Source organism: Haliotis rubra, unplaced genomic scaffold (assembly GCF_003918875.1).
Source record: "Haliotis rubra isolate DU_JTF1 unplaced genomic scaffold, ASM391887v1 Scf34, whole genome shotgun sequence".
Classification (NCBI taxonomy): domain Eukaryota; kingdom Metazoa; phylum Mollusca; class Gastropoda; order Lepetellida; family Haliotidae; genus Haliotis; species Haliotis rubra.
The window spans coordinates 805,941-828,096 of record NW_025767013.1 but is presented as its reverse complement, the minus strand read 5'-3'; the positions used below and the strand labels follow the sequence as shown (position 1 = coordinate 828,096).

The window sequence follows — 22,156 nt, the reverse complement described above, 5'->3', positions numbered from 1 at the left end:
CCTTAAGCAACTGAATACTCCATGTTTTCTGTCAATGTCATTGACCTTGGCATCATCGGTTAGCACAAGATTTCCTGGCCTACAATTGTGAAAAAGGGTTGTGGAATGTGCAGATCATTCTCATGCCTGAAAAGGATGCTGTAATAAGCTCAGATTATTTTCTGATATTATTGATAACATGATCATGAATACAAAATTAGAGGGATAAATTTCTAAATAATTCCATCAATATTTGAAAGATTGACATCTCTATAAGTGACCATTTCCTTCAACATCCCTTTTCATCATGATGCAAATGATACCATAAAAATACATATTTTAATATTCATTTAGCACATCTTTGAAGTCACAATAAAAACACTAATGTTGCGCGTATTTTAGAAGTGAAATATCAGAGAATAATTAGGGTATTATATGCCTTTCTCCACCAAAACAATCTGACATCATCATTCATAAAATGCTTCCTGTAAGTGTCTCTGGCACTACAATGATGTAACTTTCAAAGCAAAATATTCAAAAAAGGAAACAGTTAGAAATAACACACAAAATGTTGTGAGATTCAAACCAAACAGCATGAAAGCCAATTTAACATTTGAATTAGGAAAAGGCAACATAGTGAAGTTCCAAGGTTTTATTTAGAATATGAAACCAATAAACACTTTCACTTTCCATTATCTCAGTATTAGCAATGAATGAGAAGTAATAGAGTTCAGTTGAGCATCCGAAACATCTTTCTCACCTCCATGCTGGGGAGGTAAATCCCAAACCATAAGGCATGAATTCCATTAGCAATTCAGCCTACAGTGTTAATATCATATCAGAATGACATTGGCAATTTATCAGACGGAAAAATCTCAAGCTGCATTTGCCATTCACTCTTTTATTAAATTAATTAAATTCTGCACAAGTTCCCAGAGCAATACTTTTCCAATATTCATAATTCTAACTGGTGAGAATGGCACTATTTCAAAGATGGAATATTTTACACTTTGTAACTAATTACTGCGGTTCAATGTCAGTGGGAGATGTTGACCAGCGGCACGTCTATACAGTAATTACAAAATGTCTTCTTAATTATTTAGATCAAGCAGAGGTTATTAGATTATAACATCTTTGTATTTTTGCTTTGTATGCCTTATGGGTGTGAAACTTATTTAATTACACAAACTTGATCAGCAGAATTATAGAATTACCATTGTTGAATAATAAGACTGAACTTTAGAACACCTGCAGGTTTGAATTTGTATTAGAACTGTTTTGCTCTGTGTGCATTTCAAGCTGTCATGTAAAATTGCAATAGGGAAGTGTTTATTTCATAAACATACAATCTTCTCAAAATGTGTGAATGTCCACTGTTTTCTTTCTTTTTCACCTCAAACATCATTTAATTAGACTGATTAAAACTATCACCATAACACTGTCTATATGACTTGCAATGAATTATTTTCCAAAATAACATGCTCAGGTTAAGGAAGAATGCAATTACAAAACATCCCATTTTCATAGTTTTCTGAGTCAAAGGTACAAATTAATAAGGCCAAAGGATTTTTTCTGTAGCAAGTGGTGGATTCTTGACACAGGGCAAGCATTTTCCAGCATTCCAGGAGACAGATGAGAATAAAAGTGGAAGCTAACCTTAGACTGACATTTTATCCTGTTGACATATAACATCTAACATGGCTGCTATCCATAGAGAAATATAAACACAAGTAGAAAACAAATGTGTTACTTACATCAGTGCATTCACAGAAACACCCAACAGTTGTGCTTCGGGATGCCTCTTTAAGAACGGTACAACACTGACATCAGCTTCCACCAGGGTTTCCTGATCAAATTAGTCTCTCTTTGCCAATCTGTTTTCCTTCAAGAAAGGAAATCAAAATCAGAACTAACCTTTCTATATTCACTAAATCAAACACAAACTTTGAAATATGTTCCCCCTATCATGCCAAGTTTCTTTATAAGACACCCAATTAGGACAAAATTAAACACCATCCAATTCTTATTTCCTTTCACGTTTATTTATTTCTTGATATTCAAGCTTTTATAAAAATGTACAGCAAGTCACAATAAGGGGGAAATGCTTGGTATGTGCTAACTCATGCTGCTATGTAATAATGAAAAAGATCTGTATGGATGGTATACAAGTATCAAATGCCAATGCTAGGATATACAGAAAACTTTGAGCCAGATTCCCAACACCAGGGGTAGGTGTGTATTGCAAAAGAATACCAAAAGGTCACCCAAACAGGTCTGGCATCTATCAAGTCTCGTCTCATCCGAGTATACACATCAATGTGCACATGGGGCCTCAGACTACCCAGTTGGCTAAGTGCATCTTATAAACTTATCGATATGTGTCAAAATTGTGTGCTGCCAATCAGATAAATATCTTACACATATCTTCCGCTAAACCATGTATTCATGGCAGGAAGTCTTCCCAGCATGCAAGAAATGTTAGATATTGAATACAGCTCTGTACTTCAGAGGCCACAAGGCTTAAAGGCATTAGCCATAATGAAGTCTTAACCTTTAGGGGAGAAAACTTTTCCATCTTGAAACAACCTTAAAATGACATATTACAAAAATGTTATTTTGTAAATTTGAAGTCGCAGGTTCAGATCGTCCTTGAGTGATTTCCTTTCAGGTTATCAGGAGAATAATCAGTGAGTATTTTAAATGTTTTCTTGAGCTCGGTTAAATTTACTGCCCTAATCAATCATTTCAGATAGCATAGCTTCACTGACATGGTCTCAGCATGTGGACACTTAATACTGACAGACAGTACACCATCGATAAATGCTTAACCAATCAACATGTCAATTGGGTATGAATAGTGCACAGAAGGGGACATGATAGATTTGTCCTCACATTTACTGGTGCATGTCAAGGATCAAGTTATTCCCAAGATGTAATAAGAGTTGACGCAGGAAGCACTAAATGCACTGCTTTCATAGCAAACATTTTCATACCCTGTCAATGCTTAGATTGTCATAATTAAAAGGGCTATTTCAACTTCTGCTAATCTCAAATTTATAGCTCATTTACTCCAAACAGCATTTCATATATTTCATATTACTTCCCTTTCTTGGGAGGATGGGCGGTCTTAGAACATAGAAATAGCTGCTAATTTCACAACTTATTAACAGAGTGAACATCAAAGTTATGTAAAACAATTTACTTTAACACTGCCTCTGTGATATACCAAGAACTTTAATATTTTAAGTAAATACTGCAAACCATTCCAAAAATTATCTTTTCAAAACAATCAGTTCTGTAACAAACCTGGAACTGAAAGCTAGGAGCTTAATCCCATACAGATTTATGATTTAAAACTCAATTAATATATTATTACTATTCACACACTAAGCAATCCCCACTGGAAATTTACACCAAAACAACTTGTTTCTCATTACCTGCTTCATAATAAGAGAAGATGCAACTGGATGCCATATCGAAACTGAGTCAATATCATGGTGGGTATTACCTCCCTTTTCAAGATCTGGCCAACCCCACCTGTGACAGCTGAGAGAGGCAGGTGTGCAAACTATCTGAGCAATGCACAACTTCCTCAATTTAAAAAAACCTCCTTTACATATTTATCTGCAAACACTATATGGAAACCTTTGACAAAAGTGGCCATATATATATGGCTGATGTCTAGAGGTACACTTAACTTGAAGCAGGCATGCACTGAATGTGGATAAACATACTCTCTCCCTCCCTCCCTCTCTCAATAACATGTTAGGAGTTAAGACTTAGTAGTGATAGTACCAGCTTTTAACTTATTTAGATTATTATGCTATTTGAAAGTATAAGTATGCTGAAATTTACACAGCTGTCTACATTAGTTCAGCATTTATTAACATATTACATTAAGAACTGTTCACCAGTTTGCCCTCAATTAACAATCAAATACAACTGAATTCTAACATCAGTTTTTAATAATTTACTTGTCAAAAAATATAACGTTTTTAAAGAAATCTAATTAAAAGTTAAATAATTTGGGTCATAAGTTGGACACATTTAATTAAATGTAACCAATTGAGTTTCACTTCTTGTGTAACCTATCATTGAAACACAACCATAACACGCGCCTCCAATATTGCACATTCATATTTCAAAGATAGCAATCAACTCAAAGACTGAGCGAGTGTATGCTGCAATCCAATATTACAGCTGTATCATTTTAAACATTTACCCACTGTATACCTACATGATGTACTGTCACACACTCTAACCAGCCAATCCCAACATTAGCTGCTGTTCCAGATAAACATGGACTTTACATGGATCTTAAGTCAAGCATGGTACAAGTGCTGTGAAACCACTGTGCTCCAGAATTCCATGGCTCTCTATAATGAGAAGCAGTATGACCTGGAACCTGCCTAGGTAGGGCCATGCTACTTCAAAGACATACAGCACAGTCATCTGTTTTTCCCCACATGCTTCCTACGTAAGCACAACTTGGAAAGGCTATTTCTGTGTTAACATTTCAAGATATTTCAGTGATATTGCAAAAGCAACATAAAAAAATGAAACACAAGGACATAAATAGAAATACTCACGAAAGTGTTTTTGAAAGTACCAACAATAGGTACATCCTAAACTGCAATGTATTTTTACCCCAGGAGCTGCTATCCACCTAACTCGACTTTCAGTCACAGCGGGTAGGAGACTTAACTCAGTTTCTTCCTTAAGTGTTTGTTGACAGAATAAGGCTTGAACCATGATATATTCACCTGTTGAGTTTGGCAAGGGCATGACTTCTTAATAGCAAGAATGATTTCAACAGTTCATGGCGCCCCTAGAGCAGACAAGTAGGATGTTCTCCTCCACAAGGCCATCTTTCTGTCCAATCATTACTTCAAAGTGAAATGAGATATTGGCTGTGTAAACAGTGGATTGTAAACAGCATTACAAATAATCACTCTTAAGGTCATACACCCCCTTGATACACCCTGATGGTCCTTCACTGAAGGAGTCCTATATCTGATTTCAACCTGCAATACATTCCGCATGTTCTCATGCAGATTATACGCTTTTCAGAAGACAACCCCTATTACACAGCTTTACTATTCAGGTAATTTACCTTGGCCCATCAATAATCCATAACCTGTATCATGTCACCATTGCTAATATTGTAAGAATTTTACTGAATATACAAATATTCTTCATCTGACAATATGAAATGGAGCATTATGTCTTTCGTCAAATTTATGACTTTTTTACTTCATTTCAAATTTACCAATATCTGTTCAAAGGTTATTGAAATATTTGCATTCATTAAAATGTTTTACTAAATGAATGCCTATTAGACAGTCTTTGTACCTGTAGTGTATTTCTACCAAAAGAATGTAGTTACTTTTTAAAATACTTGTAACAAAAATAATATTTGACAGTGATCATTACAACAAAGCAATTTTGTACTCACATCAGTTTTTAGACACTCACAAAATCAACAGCAAATATGGGTATCAGTGACAGGATGGTCTGATTACAACATGATGCAACCTGACCATAAACACTAGCAGGTTTCTGATGATCAATAATATAATGTTAGGCAAGATAGAAGAATATAAATATCAAAACGTGATCGTAATATGCGTATCACAAACATCACCAAGTAACATCTGCATTCAATGAAAACATGCAGTTTAATAATATTAACCTGAGCTCAGTGTACTTGGGTATCTAATCATCAAGTCATGAAGTATTCTGGTTATCAGATTTCACACCAGCTTACAGATGGTTTTGAGAATTATGGAAAATGTTCACAGAATCATGCCCCAAAGGCCATGTTTTAGTAGTTCCTACGGACATGACAGCTATAATTTAAAAAAACACCAAAAGATTACTAACAAGATTATGAATTCTCTACAAATTCACTTTTTGTTACACATAGGGAAAATAGGAAATGGAAACATTTTCTGAAACCTTGGTGCAGCCATCTTGGATGTTGTAATACCATTAGGTGAAGGAAAATGACAACACTGACAGTTATGTGACGTAGGAAATGAAATTCACTATATGATTATCTGCCCTTCATTCCCCAAAGAGTCAATGACTGAAACATAAATACCACTATATTAAAACTAAAATAATTAAAATGAATTCATGTATTTAGTTTCGTACAAATTTCTAGGTTTGTGTTTTTAATGCTTGAAAGAGATAGTCATGACATTGTAGTACTATTTCATATAATCAATACTGGAACTGTACAGTTAATGTTGCTGCAAGCAGCCGGAGTGTATATTAAGTTTAGTAATTAGACTGACACGTGCAACTTTTCCCCAACAACCTGTACCTTAGTCATACAAAGCAACTACATTGACTGGGTGGTCAGATTTGATAATCTGGTTATATTCATGTCATAAAACACCAGTGACATGGGAAGCTGTTCATAATATTATAACTGGTTTGTCTGGTCCAGACATGATTTCCAGGCCACATCACATTGCTGGGATATTGCTGAGTGTGATATTAAATAACAATCAAACAATGTTCCCAATTCAGATCATCATAATTTGTTCCATTTCTTGTAACATGTAGTTATTGTAATGATTCTGTTCAGGATGAATACCATGTACTACTGATCTGTCCAAGCTATAATGAACTAAGATATAAATACGTACCTGCCTGCTATATTGCAATCCCTACTTATCAGAAATTTGTTAACCTTATATCATCTGACAGTATTCATATTCTTGCTATGTTCATTCATAAGTTGAGGCGGAGGGGTCACCTAGTGGTTAAAGCATTCGCTTGTCACGCCGAAGACACGGGTTCGATTTCCCACATGGGTACAATGTATGAAGCCCATTTCTGGTGTCTGTGCTGTGACATTGCTGGAATATTGCAACAAGTGGTGTAAAACTACACTCACTCATATGAGTTCTTTAATTCCTCTGTCATTATGTACGTGTATTATCAGGTGGTGCACAAACATGCTTTATATGAAATTTAACATTGTGTACTATTGGCCTTTGGAACCCCTATACATAATAACTGCATTGAATTAAATTGTCAGCCTTGAACAAACAAAAAGACATGTGGAATCAATGTTAGGTTAATCATGAATATATCTTTTTGCCACATCTCCAAGCGATTACCTCAATAATACATACATGTTTTTGCCACATCTCCGAGCCACCCCTACTCAAAGCAGCTGCCTGTCAATGGGTCTGAATTTACTGTGGGCTCTATTAGGTAGCATTCTATAGTTGTGCTTACTGTACAAGGGTTCCCACACTTGAACTCTGGCTGAAGTGATGTCACTTCAAGCACAGCCCTGAAACTGGAGAACATGTCTGGTGATACCAATATGCCACCTTGAAAATGATTTGGGGTGGACACAACTCATGACAAAAAACATGGTTTGAAACATCAGAGGTTAGATCCAACTTGCACAGGTCCTCAAACAATGTAGTTTCCTTGTGTCCGTCATGATTCTGCAGGACAGAGCCTCTTCAAGGACTCAACTTACTCAGCTTTCAGATATTGACAGGAGGACTGCCACTGTCATGGCTTCTGAGTCTCTCTGCCTATTTTTTTCGCTTTTAATCCACACTTATATCAGCTATAGCCAAGGGGTGATAGAACAAGCTTCAAACTAGCTGTCTGTATCAGATCAAGCAGAGCTTTCTTGAGAGAACTCAGACAACTTGATTCACAAATAATATTTGGAATGTACCCAGTTCACGTCATTTCCATTATCAAAATATGTATGAAAGGTTTGAACTATACAGTGAGTGAGTGAGTGAGTGAGTGAGTGAGTGAGTAAAAACTGAGTATATCACGGCAGGGAACACCAGAAATAGGCTTCACACACTGTACCCATGTGGGGGACTATCAGTGAAGACTGCTTAGCATAAATTATTACATATAAGAGTGTACATAAACAAGTTGCTCTACCTTCTTTAAAGCATTTACAAAAGTCCACACTACCTATAAGTCATCAAATAGTATTTCTGATTGTTAGCAAGAAATAATCATAGTATAATGATAATTTTAAGCTAAAAATCGGTCATGTTTACAAAGCTTCAAAACACTTCAACTGGTCAGTGACAGCTGAACTCCTTAAACCAATAATTACACTGTTAAATCCTTGTACAAACACCACACTTCTCTACCATACTTAACAGGAGATCACCAATCCCAGACCACCTACAATGCTGTCTACAAAATCTTAACTAGCCCTACAGTATCATAGAATTTATCACCTAACTCTTTATTCAACCTAATTCATTTCAACACTCTTACCAACAGTGTACATGCTTGTATATTAATGCCATTTGTAAGTGTTCATTCATATATCACTAATAAATTCAGTTTTATGAGTAACATTTAAATGTTTCAAATTTCCTTAAAACACTGTATATACATTTACATGTGACATTTACATTTGCACTAATTTCACCCAACATATCTGTCACTGCCCTACAATCTGAACTTTCATCAATATCAAAATATCCTACCTGCCATATACTCAACAATGAACTCTAAGGTTTCCTTTTTAAGCAGTCATCACTGTTCTGAAAATTGTATATTTATGAGGATGACAACAATCTATGCTATAATTATTTGGATCAGCAACAATATCAGATGATGAACATATGAATTTTAGTGGTCAGATTTGTACTTGACCAAAGCAACAAACTGGGAAGGGTGACCTATTAATTTCATCCTGTGAAGCAGTCCTGTTCAATACAATGAGTATCAATCTGATAGCTTCATCCAGGGGCTCTACCTTGTGTTGTTGAGATTAATTAACTATATGAAATCACTCCTACAAGCCTTATCTCTGTAAAGTAGGTTTGATCACTATCAAAACACAATCTAAGACCACTGCAGTGGGTCGGTCATATTGGCTGAAACACGGAAGCTATCAGCTTATTTGTTTATTAATGACTAGTATGACTGACACAGGAAAACAAGTGCTACTGACTACATACACTGGTTTGGGTAGTATGAACTCGTACTTCACTTGTTGATACAATAAAAGAGAAGAAAACTGTAAATGTCTTGAAATTATCAATGCCTGAATTGATTTCCGTAATTATCTACTTCAATTTGTTTTTCTTGCATTGTCAGCAATGAATGCAATTACATAAACATGATTTATACATGTACAGGAAAGTCAGAAAATGAGCGAAGACAAAATTACATACAAGCTATTGTTTCTTTCAAATTATTTGCAGCAACAACTTTTGATGTAACACCTAGCTACAGTACAATACATATCAGCAAAGTTTAAGTCGGATTGAACAGCCCCTGCTAGATCTTCATTGTGACTCTTATCCCATCAGCTGACAGGGCTTGATGTTAGAGATGTTAACCTACTTGCACCAGGTGCAACTTTAAATAAACACCTAGTTGCACCAGCCAAATTCCAGTTGCACTGCTTTTATTGCAACACGTACGTAATGAAAGAAATATGCTATTGAATTATTTAAAGTTTAGAAGAAAAATGAGCTGACATAATTATGCTTGTTATGTTAGATTTATTGTTGAATAATTTCTCAAAAATTGACTTGCACCTGGTGCAAGTTAGACAAATAACTAGGTTGCACTTTGTAATATTGGGTTGCATCAGTGCAAGTAACAAATCTGTACAGCTCACGTCTCCCAGCTGATCTGTACTCCTGTCATCTAACAGCAGATCTGTACTGCCAACATCTCCAAGCTGATCTGTACTGCCCACATCTCACAGCTGATCTGTACTGCCCACATCTCACAGCTGATCTGTACTGCCTACATCTCACAGCTGATCTGTACTGCCCACATCTCACAGCTGATCTGTACTGCCTACATCTAACAGATGATCTGTACTGCCTACATCTCCCTGCTGATCTGTACTGCCTACATCTCACAGCTGATCTGTACTGCCTACATCTCAACCTGATCCGTACTGCCCACATCTCCCCGCTTACCTGTACTGCCTACATCTCCCTGCTGATCTGCACTGCCCACATCTCCCAGCTGATCTGTACTGCCTTCATCTCCCTGCTGATCTGTACTGCCTACATCTAACAGCTGATCTGTACTGCCTTCATCTCCCAGCAGATCTGTACTGCCTACATCTAACAGCTGATCTGTATAGCCTACATCTCAAAGCTGATCTGTACTGCTTACATCTCAAAGCTGATCTGTACTGCTTACATTCCACAGCTGATCTGTACAGCCTACATCTCTCAGCTGATCTGATCAGCCAACATCCCACAGCTAATCTGTACAGCCAACATCTCACAGCTGATCTGTACTATCTACATCTCCCTGCTGATCTGTACAGTTTTCTCACCACGCAACTCATCTGTATAGCTTACACACCATTAAACTCATCTGTACAGTTTACACATTATACAACTTATCTCTACAGTTTAAACCCACACAATGGATCTGTACAGTTAACACTCCATAGAACTGATACATACAATCTACATCCTCACAAATGATCCACTTGGCATATACATCCCCCACTTTGTATCTGTACAACAGAGCAACCTCCTTCCGTACAAATGAAAACAACTGCAACATACATGACTGACTGACTGAGTTTGGTTTTACGCCGCTTTTAGCACTATTCCAGCAACTTCACAGCGGGGGACACCAGAAATGGGCTTCACACATTGTACCCATGTGGGAATTCAAACCCAGGTCTTCGACGTGACGAGCAAACGCTTTAACCATTAGGCTACCCCACCGCCCCTCAACATACATGAACATACTGAAGTTCATTTTCCATTTGCACTGATGACTTAGAAGTGAGTGAGTGAGTTTAGTTTTACGACGCACTTGACAATATTCCAGCCATATGGCAGCTATCTGTAAATAATCGAATCTGGAACAGACTATCCAATGATCAACAGCATGAGCATCACAATTGGGAAAGATGACATGTGTCAACCAAGTCAGCAAGCCTGACCACCTGATCCCATTAGTCGCTTCTTATGACAAGCATGGGTTGCTGAAGATCAATTCTAACCTGGATCTTCACGGGTTATCCTCTACTGTGTATGATATTAACAGCACCACTGTCTGTGCTAAACTATATAAACTATAGACTTTAAACTATAGATAATGCACAATAGACTCATATTTATCTCCAAAGTTGGGTGGGCATAAATGTTGTATGGAAAGTCTTTATTCTGGAAGATTGCCTTATATTTATCACCCTGGCATTCAAAAACGCCAGGGGATACATCCAGGTCAAGTTATTTCTCTTTTCCACAAGACTTTATTTCCCAACAGACCAATTTTTCATTTCTAAAAACATTTTTGATAATGGTTTATAGAAACTGTCAAATACAGTGAAGATTAAAGATAGTTGTTTAATAAGGAATGGGAACCAATAAACCAAAGACAATGTATTGATTTGAAGAACATGAAATATGGAAGAATTTAGGTCCATTAATTTTTTCCTGGTACATTATGACTGAGAAAACATTCAACATATTTGTAGTGATAATACTGATAAATATGTTTATCTTGTGGTCGGTGGTGAGATTGCTAAATCTGTTAGTGATATACAGACCCTATCCCTGCCAAGTGACGATTATCTGGTATTGGGATATTGGAGAAAGGTGATATTATATGTCACCTCTGGTAAAGGGTCAAGGTCATTAGTAATGACTTGCATGTTTGTGGTGTTAAGATCAATATTATCACATGTGGCTATTACAATTCTAACAGTTCAATTCTCAACCATGCCACTCAGTCTACTGTTCAACCTCCAATCAATATCCTCCATATATCTCAGGAAAGTGAGCTAAAACATTCTAACCACAACACCAAATGAGGCAAACAATGTATACGTCAAACACTGTTAAATATTCTCACAAAAATAACCATCGTGAATTACAGTGAAGCCAGCATGGAATAGCCTTTTATTTTCCCATGCTCATAAGATCACAAACTTACAACAGTACACGTTTTGACCTTTGTCACGAAGTCACTGTGAACACATAATTCAGGAATGATATCAAAAAAATGTCTGATTTGTTGTGCGCTGTTTAATGCTCCACTTAGCAATATTCCAGCTATATCACAGTGGTCTGTAAATAGTTTAGTCTGGACCAAACAATCCAGTGATCAACAGCATGAGCATCGATCTACACAATTGGGATACGACGACATTTGTCAAACAAGTCAGTGCTCCTTACCACCTGATCCTGTTAGTCACCTCTTACGACAAGCATGGGTTGCTGAAGACCAATGTTAACCCCTAACTTTCTGAGTATTAAAATTTCGGAACAAATCTGGCTCAAAGCGTTAGAACTTTTAACAACACGAAGTAAGTTTTGTTATGCATCATACAAACACATAATCAAACTGACGATCCTTCAATGACACACAAGCAGTCCTGACGAGTGTGTGAAATCGAAACAAATGTGAGTTGCTTCAAAGATGCCCTTCCAACAAAGACATGAATGTTTTATCAGGTACACAGATTTCTGAGCACCTCATGCCTGCAGTGATTACTTGTTTGTTTGACACATCTTTAACTTCAAGGATGGAGCAGAAATTTCGGTGTCTGCAGGTTCTCACATATCAATCCTAATGGATAAAGTCACAACATTGACGCTAGAGAAGAATCAGTCTTGATTCTCTGCCAAAAGAGATTCCATTAAGCATAAAAGGAACAACTGTGATGGAAATTATACAAATGGAAAACTGAAAATTAACACATGAGGAGAAAACAATGCATAAAAAACAGACCTCACCTGAATGTTTCAGGAATATTGACATACTTCAAATACATTCAATGAAAACATGATATTCTGAAGTCCCAGTAGTGTTTCCTAAATATTCTTGTAGCCAGTACAACATTTGCTCACACACTGAACTATGAACAACTAGCTCAGTATATGATAACCTCTCACAATCAAAGCTGAGGACCTGTCAAATGTCAAAATACTATATACCACATACTTCCTGCATCAAAAAGCGACATAATGGTGACAATTATATGAACCAAAATAGAGGCATACGGCTTGGCAGCTTACCCAATGTCTATTCTGAGACGATCTGTTTTAATTTTGGGAGCATGCTTTATATGAATTATTGTACAAAATAATTCAGCTTTATAATCACATGGGTGTCCAGAATACCAAGATACATTAAATCTGTCCGAACAACAATAGTGCAAGTTAAGGGCGATAATTGTGAAAAGTCAAAATGTATTACATAGTGTATAACATGCTTCTCCCAATATACCATACTAACTGTCTAATGACGTTTTCAGTGTAGTAACATTTCAAGCATATTTCCATGCAATACTTAAGTAGTTAGCCTGTTGATTTCACATGATTATATGTCAAATGCAATCTGGGCCAAAATGTTTTTAGTCTACTAGTCCAAACATGCCATTTTAATTTTTTCATTGCTATTATATGACCTTCTATTAGCTGACTTTACCAAACCAAAACGAATTTGTCCATACTTCAGTTTCCTAGCTGTGGCTTAAGTCACAGACTGACATTGTTCATAACTGTCAGTTGAATGCCTCAAGTGGACTTAAACCAAAGGTTAATATGAAAGTTGCATAGCAAAATGACATCTTTGTATGCATCACAAATCGATCCTTCTGTGACATCAGAGGGGGCTGAAGATTAAGAAGAAAACAATCCAAGCGTATCACTATATTATCTTGAAATATTAAAATCTTTTGTGAAATTCTGTGCAGGTGGCCATTGTTAAAGCATGCAGCTCGGATTTAGAGTGTGTTTCAAGTTACAATCCCCAAGGGAAGAGACACAAGCTCATACATGAAGAAAGATATGTTATACATCAATCAGCTTTGTATATCAAGCTACAATGAGATCTAAACATGTTCAGGCAAAATCTTCTATTCTTAAATGGGGAGTGATGTAGCCTAAAATCTGTTTGGCTTCATTTTAGACCGATGAATTGCTCACTAACACAAACTCTAATAATTGCAACAAAACCAAATTTTGCACAATCACATGAAATTGACAGACCAACTCTGATGATTTGTCTCATAATTTTGGACACCAGAATATAAAAATTGTTTTACAAACGATCATTATTTTGTTGTCACTTTTCGCTATTTCTTACGAGAAGGGACCACTTGCTGGTAGAACAGTCAGGTAATCAACAAGCATGTGCAGTGAAATTTCAATTTCACACATACAACTCGCACACCTGGCTCTTCTACCAGCAAGTGGTCCTAAATAATGATCCTTTGTTAAACAACTTTTAAACTTGGTTTTGTTGCAATTATTAGATTTTGTGTTAGTGAGCAATTGATCGGTCTAAAATGAAGTCAAAAGGACTATAGTGGTTAAAGTGTTCACTCATCACACAGAAGACCTAGGTTTCATTCCCACATTAATACAATGAGTGAAGCCCATTTCTATTGTTCCCAGTCTAGATATTGATGAAGTCTTTTCATATCAGAATTGTTACTTTTTTAAATGAGTCAAAATACATTAGATATAAGTATCTGATATCTGAAACTTAGATCCTGTTACTGATATAGTGCAGATGTAGATCAGCATATTGGTTTCACTTTTCATCAATGTTGATTAAAGATTGGTATGAATGACATACTTAATGATGAAGCCACAGGATTTTGCAATGCATTATACATAAACGAAACCATTTCAGTGCTTCATGTATACTGCAGAGCACCCTACTCTTAACAAGGTAAGATCTTCTCAAGCACTGACGTGGATGCCACTTATGATGTCTCAGTTCTCAGTGAATTATCTAAAATAATGGGATTTGATGTTGCTAGCTTGTCATAATATTTCTGTTGTATTACAAGCCTTGACTGGCCAAACTACTTTATCTTCCACCCATTATAAATCACAAGACAGTTCCTCCCTGTCTGATAGGCAGTCATCAGGTAATGGGAGGTCGGTCATGTGGCATCTTGCCATGGGCACATCTGTACGGGGTGAGCAGGTTCCATTTTATGCCGCACAATACAGAATGTTGGAAGTTGCTGAGATTATCAACATTTACGATCTAGTGAAACCCCAATGGTTCTAGCAAACAACGGCTCATAATCAGGATAATCAGCTGATCCTTAAAATGCTAAGGGATGTAACTCTACACACTGAATTACTGAACATTAGACAACATGGTCATCCATGTACATCAGTACGTATTGTAAGAAATACTATCAAGATCAGAAAGATATGATGACTTCTGTTACATTTACCTTAAAATCTAAAAGGTATCTGCAAGATATTTCTCCATTCATACTCAAAAGTCTTTTACAAAAATGTCAGACAGCCCAGTAGTTTAAAGTGCTACAATTCACCTTGATGAGCTACCACAGAGAGGATTAAGTACAAATATATATCCTGCTAAATAGTATTTAGTACATGTATTAAACTTGCGCTTCATATTACCAGTGAACTGGTAAATCACCATACAAACTTCCCCAGACATTAAATTATATATCTTTCATGAACCGGTTCTCACGATATACTCATGTATTTCTGTGCCCTTATCGGTAACGTTTTGGAGTTTATCTATTTTTGTTTTAATTTCTTTAGTCTTTGTAAAATAAAGGCTTTCTATATAGTTCGGAGACATATTTTTCATATGAATGAAATCAAAGAGCGCTCATCGTGTTATCGGTAACCAGGTTAAAAAAGCAAGATGGTGGATGCAGAACAGAAGAACAACAAACTTGGGGATTCACATGAGATGACACCATCCCTATGTGACACTGACAGTTTTGAGTTGACTGCCACTAGGCCTAGTTTACATTGTATTTGAAAGTTATTTAGTTAACATGTTTCCAGTAGAAAGTTGTCTTTTGTTTCCACTTTGAGATAAGCCATATAAATCTCAAGATCTTTTGAACACTTAAACCCTAAAAAAAACTTCAGGATAATGTTATGTGACTTTGTACAATGACAGTTGCTTGTTTCAAATTTGTCGTGTTTCCCTTTCCACGTAGATTTACACACTGATTGGCCTGGCAGAGACATTTTGAAGACATGTTAAGACATTTAAAGGAGTTGAATATAATAAAGTATCTTGTATAGCTGTTACAATGTTGTTTCCGGTTCTAAACGTTGAGCTTACCATGAAGAATACAACACGTCTTGACTTTCGACGTGCCTGTGATACCCCAAAACCACAAAAGTGATGATAATACAACATTTATGAGTCTCAATATTTTGTTCTTTTTCCCTTTGATTAAAAATTAGATCTCTTGCTCATAGACATGATTTGTACCAAGAAAATTCTAACATTCTCACATGTGTTTCACACATTTTGCAATATATCACAATAGATGTTGTTAAATGACAGTTTATATTGCAATATATTGCAATACTTCAGCTCAGCTTCGGCAATACCCAACCCCATAATCAATATTTGCCCTTCCCAGTTATGCTTAACATTAATATTTTTACAAGTTTCAACGTAAACTGGACACAAATTCCTGTAAGGAGCAAGCTCACCTACCACCAGTCTTCTATTTTGGGTTACACTGCCCTCAAACAATTTATAACAGTGACCAATCAATCTGCTATTTTGGCAGACATCATCGTTAGATGCCAACATAAAGTGAATGAAAACATGGGTATATAGATGGACTTCAAGAAAACACTATCTGGTAAAGTACTCACAAAACGGTCAATCCATCATCTCAACAGGGGTGTTTTGTAGTAATATGTCAAGCATTAATGTTCCACAGAATAACAGTGGCTAATTATTTGTAACTTGGTCGTTTTAACCCCAAACTATTTTGTGTTCTATCTCTTTTCCCAGCTGCCACCCTGGGCAAACGATCTCATTGAGTATTTAAGACAGAGTCGATTAGTCATCAGTTACCTTGGAACAGATTACAGGCTGCTATCATCACTCAAACCCATGGTTCTCTCTCAGCAGACTTTTCATCATCTGATGTATTCCATGAAATGTTATCAGCTTCCATGCCATCTGTTGTTTACAAAATATTTAGAAAAACACCTTTCATAATTTTCCTGGGTTTTGTTTACCTATGCTATTTCCTATAGTATTTGAAATAAACATAGTTCGCAGGTTCAGAAGGTAACACCTCATACCAAAACTCAGACAATGAATAATAAACCATGTTATACATCAGTGTGATGACATTGCACTACAGCCTAATACCAGAGCCTCATAATGAACCTTGATTGTGTCACCATACATGTCGGGCACGTGGTTAGGGTGTCCATGTCAACACAGTTTGCTATGCAGAGATGCCAACCTTAATTTAGCCCAATTAGTATTATGGCCAAAAACTGATGCAAAACTTAGTATTTTGGGGGAAACTCAGTATTAACCTTTCCAAAGAATTTTCATATTTAATACAGAATATATAGATATTCTAAGAACTTGTTATCAACACTGTACTCACCTAAATCAGTAGTAAGTATCCACATACAGCTTGATACTGAATAAAATGTGGTTGAAATTTATTGTGTATGGTACATATGCTATTAATAATTCAATTTAATGTACTTTTTAAATCATTCGTATATTTTTACTGCTATCGTAGTCGCGTATTTTAAGTTGATTTTTCGTAAGGAATACAATAAAATCATATGAGTTGGCAACTCCGTGCTATGCAGAGTTAAGTCCCTTCTTTATGGCACTATTAGATAATCATGCATTCATGTCTTGGGTTCTGCACAATGGTCTTTTCAAAGTCTATAGGTATCATACCCATTTTGGAGTATTCTTAACTAACGTATAGGAGATACATCACTTTGAGATTTCGACAACAAATACCTCCTTTTCTTGGGAATATTTTATGTCTAGTAATATTTTATCACAATGTTAATACTTGTACAGTTATACCTGAATTCACCGAAGGGATATGGTGTACTTTCTTTTGCATATTATGCTCAAAATCTGTTTTTTCACTTTCTTCAAAAATACTGATTCCTGTCGCATATTACGCTCTGTGCAAACTATTTTCAAAAGAACAGACAGTAGACATGTCCTGATATAACTGAAAGTAGTGTCTCTTGCACTGAAGCTTATCTTGAAAAGTGGTCATGTCAACAAAACAAATTAAAAGCAAGTCTCTATCAGCATGTTCAAACATATTTACAATAAATTCTGATGACAAATACAAATAACTAACTCTCCACAACTAAATAATGCAAGAATAAACGCACTTTTGTCAATACACAACTGTTAAATTAACTCCACACAAAGTCTTAAACTGTGCCTCATGCACCTCCCAGGGACATTTTATCATTTATCTACTGGTAACTTCATGCAATCTTTCCAACTCTTTCACATATAAATCTTACTGATCTAACAAAATATGATTTCATCATACAGAGAACTAAGCATGGCAAAGTCACTAATCAAGAGTGAAGCTTAATTTCACATACCTCCAACAGCAGGTTTCCAAATTGTAACTTGCAATGATTCCAGTTCAAATATGTCCTTAAAGGTAAGTGAAGTCCAAAAATGTATTTAATTGGTTAAAATACAGGTTTTTGTCTATATATCCGAATTTCAAATGAATTTTCTTCAAATTTCGTAGAATTTCTAGTGCAATCGTATTGGCATAGTTTGAGGCTAAAATTCAGTAGTGACTACGATTTAGAGGTTGGCATCTCTGGTCAGACTGTAAAATTTCAGAGATGATGCTTACACAGCCCAAACTGCATTTTGAAAAACCTACAAGCATTATAGTACAGATTTGAGCAGAAATAGCCGAGCAGTAGTTCAAATAGGTTTTTCCATATAACAACAAGGCAGCCATATTGAAAGTAAGTTTCAACAGTTCCTATGTCCTTTGAATTGTTCAAATATCCTCAATGCTAAGAGACCTAGGAATATTCAGTGGTTCTGAAAAGAAGTTCTCAGTGTGAGAAAATGCTCTCTGAAAAAAACTTTGGTAAAGTTAGAACATTGTTAAAGTGAAATTAAGGTCTTAATAAAGAAATATCACCCAATACAGAACACATGTTGAGCCCCACCACTAACTATGCATGCACCAAATTTCATTACATTTGTAACAAAACTGAGAATGGCCATAAATAGCATTTTCTGCATGCTTCTATAGCATCCAAATGGTTTACCATTAAGTTCTCTCAAAATCTGTTTTTCTCACTGTAAATGTCCGCTCCTCAGAAACTAATGAAGCTGAAATTTCACATTCTTGTTCCCACCAATGATAACTGTTATAAGAAGCTGTTGATACATGGCATTGTTATGTAAAAAATCTGGCAATCTTCCGTAACGAATGTTGTTTAGTTCAAACAGAATAAACAATACATAAAATGCTTCAATTATACCGAAATCCAGTTTCCAGATCCCAACAGTGAATTTTGATTACCAACAGTGCACAAAACCCACTGTATTGTGTCCCACCTACCAGATGGTGCCCATGCTAGACAATGTTTTTTTGCATATTGTACATCCCTCTGATTCCAACATCAAAGAGACAGGTATCATATGCTGGCACTGTTGATCATATCATGTTATCACACACACTTGTTAATAAAAATGGTCATTATATGTCTTGAGTAACTTTTGGAGTATTATTAAAAACTTAATTCAATATTGTTTACTTCAATGGTTACATTATAGCCATTATTATTTCAAATATATATTGCAAATGCTGCCTCTCAAATATTATGATAATGGAATAAATTATTCTTGACATAATAAAGGGTTATGATGCAATATATTAAAATCATTGCCTCGAAAATTTCAAGTGCCATGTTACTAGGTATTTTTTTAACTGTTAAACTGTACATATGATTGCTACTTCCATCTTTGTTTACGAGACAATACACACAGTAATCACAGTACTTGATCATGAAACAATGCACATTTGTGTGTCGTGTAACACCTGTGTCATAAATGCCTGTCCCTAAACATACACATGTGACCTTTAACAAAACAAAACATTTATGCTAAGCATCCACAAAGACACAGAAGTTTGTTTGAAAAAATTAAATACATGATAAAATAGATTTCACCAAACTTAAAGGTCACATGCAACCAAAAAATCAAACATAATTAAAACACAATTATTACTTATTCATGACATATAATATACATTGCTGGTTATGAAAAAACATATAAACAAAATTATAAGCGTACAATCGCAAATCAAAAGTGGAATATTGTGTACTTGGGTTTACTTCCCAAGAAACGAAGCAACCGGGATACCGAACCCAGTCAGAGCGGGTGGGTGTGCACTCAAGTGTAACGGTTGGTTCATTGTGTGTGTATATATAGAGATGTTGGCTTTTGTAAATACATGCTCATTTTTTGTGTATAACATTTTGCAATCAACAGACATAACATGTCATGTGTTCAAGTATCACACCTGCCTGTCTGTGTAATTACATAATGTGACAGAGACCGAACTCGGGCCATAAATCAATGCATTTTGTTTATGGTGTATAGCCTGATTGGTGTTAAGTTCAAATTGCATGTGGTCAGTGATCGAAGTTGTGTATTGAATATTGTCATTAGCAGGCAAACACACAAGTGTCAATAAAAAAGGACATTGAGTTTTGTCTGTGACAACGACATATCTATATCACAGTTAGAAATTCTGTCAACGCTAAATAATGACATTGCTTTTAAGTATCAAACTGAGAAAGTGACTCAGTAAGAAGAACGTGTGGTGAAATAGACAAATGAAATTATATAAACAGTTTATTTACTGTCATAACATATAAAAAGATAGCGCCTGGTATATATCAACAAAACATTAGGAAAATAGCTCACACCAAAGCCTTCACCGAGTATTCAGCGGACAGCCCGTTTCCAAGTTGAGCGAACCTATTTCACTGTCCACGTGCTATGAGCGCAGCCCAGCTGTTGAAACCACTTTTCCCGCGAAAAGTCGGGGGGAAATTAGTGAATCGTTTGAACTCCGATTTCGCACGGGTTTTTTCACCGGTTGTTTTTCAACTTTATAAGTTGAATTTGCATTTTTGATGATTTGTTTCGGTAAGTCCATACCGAAAGGTATCAGAATCTGCAAAGTTGTGTTTTACGTTGCATGTGACCTTTAATAATCAGTTTAAAACAATAAAAACTATTGGTTTTTGACTCTCTGCAATTACCTCCCTTACATACTGAATTCAATAGACACAATCTTTAAACACCATACCATATGTGCACAGTCCGGTCAAGCTTGAATAAGGTAAAGCAGCTTTCTGCTTGTGATGAACCAGCAAGTAGGCACTGTCTCCCTTTGATTATTGATGCAAATTTATAACAAATGTCATTCATTTCAGGAATATAAAAATAAAATTGAATTTTTACATAATTCCTTTTTGTCATACTCTGCCATATTGAAATGTGTGCCATAAAACAGAAAATGTCTGGATCTACAAGGTACGCTATGTTGAAAATGTATGTTGTACATGTTGTGATACCTACAAAAAAGAAATAAAGTGATAACAAATAAATAAATAAAATTGAATAACTAAAAGCATACGAGGAGTTATACAAGATAGTAAAAAAAGTCATGAACAACTCTCACTTGTTGACCCACAAGTTCTCAGTGAACTGTTGAGGGTCATCACTGCAAAAAGAATATCTAATAATATTTTTTGAATAAGCACAGCTATCACATGCCAAAATACACTGCTATAATTAGCAATATAATATTGTGATAAGTTTGGGCAGCATATTTCTAATAGCAGGCTGAATAAAAAACTGTAGAGTTCAGTTACAATAACATACTTAATGAAATATGTCACCATCGATGCTATTAGGAAGTCAAATTGCATACATTGTATTTTCAACACAACATGAGACCAGTATGTAGGCCCTGATGAATTACTGAATAATTAAAGTTCACTTCTTGTCACAAACCCAGGTCTTGTGACAGAATTGAGCATTACTGATTCTTTTCAACAAATGAACAGGTATGAAAATATGTTCTTTCACTGTTAAATACTCAGCTTTTGTGTATCAGAAGTAAAATGGAGACCTGATTTACATTCGTAATTTCATCACTTATAAAACGGAGAATCAGTTCAAAGAATGTGCTATGATCATACAAATTACAAACCTACAATAACCACTACTGATTGTGTTACATTGATTTAAACAGTATTTTATTTCCTGAAAGACATGTGATATACATTAAACATGATTAAGTTACAAAAAGGAAAAAGGATCAGCAAACAGGCTGCATCAGCCTACGTAAATG

General features: G+C 35.7%; 1 protein-coding gene across 1 annotated transcript in view; it reads right to left on the bottom strand.

The window, feature by feature from the left end:
• LOC124284586 (zwei Ig domain protein zig-8-like) overlaps positions 1-22,156 on the bottom strand; it is a 233,665-nt gene that overhangs the window by 165,159 nt on the left and 46,350 nt on the right. The window contains exon 2 of the mRNA XM_046720687.1: positions 1,734-1,861. The gene's annotated coding sequence lies outside the window, so the exon portion shown is untranslated. The remainder of the gene's footprint in view (positions 1-1,733; positions 1,862-22,156) is intronic.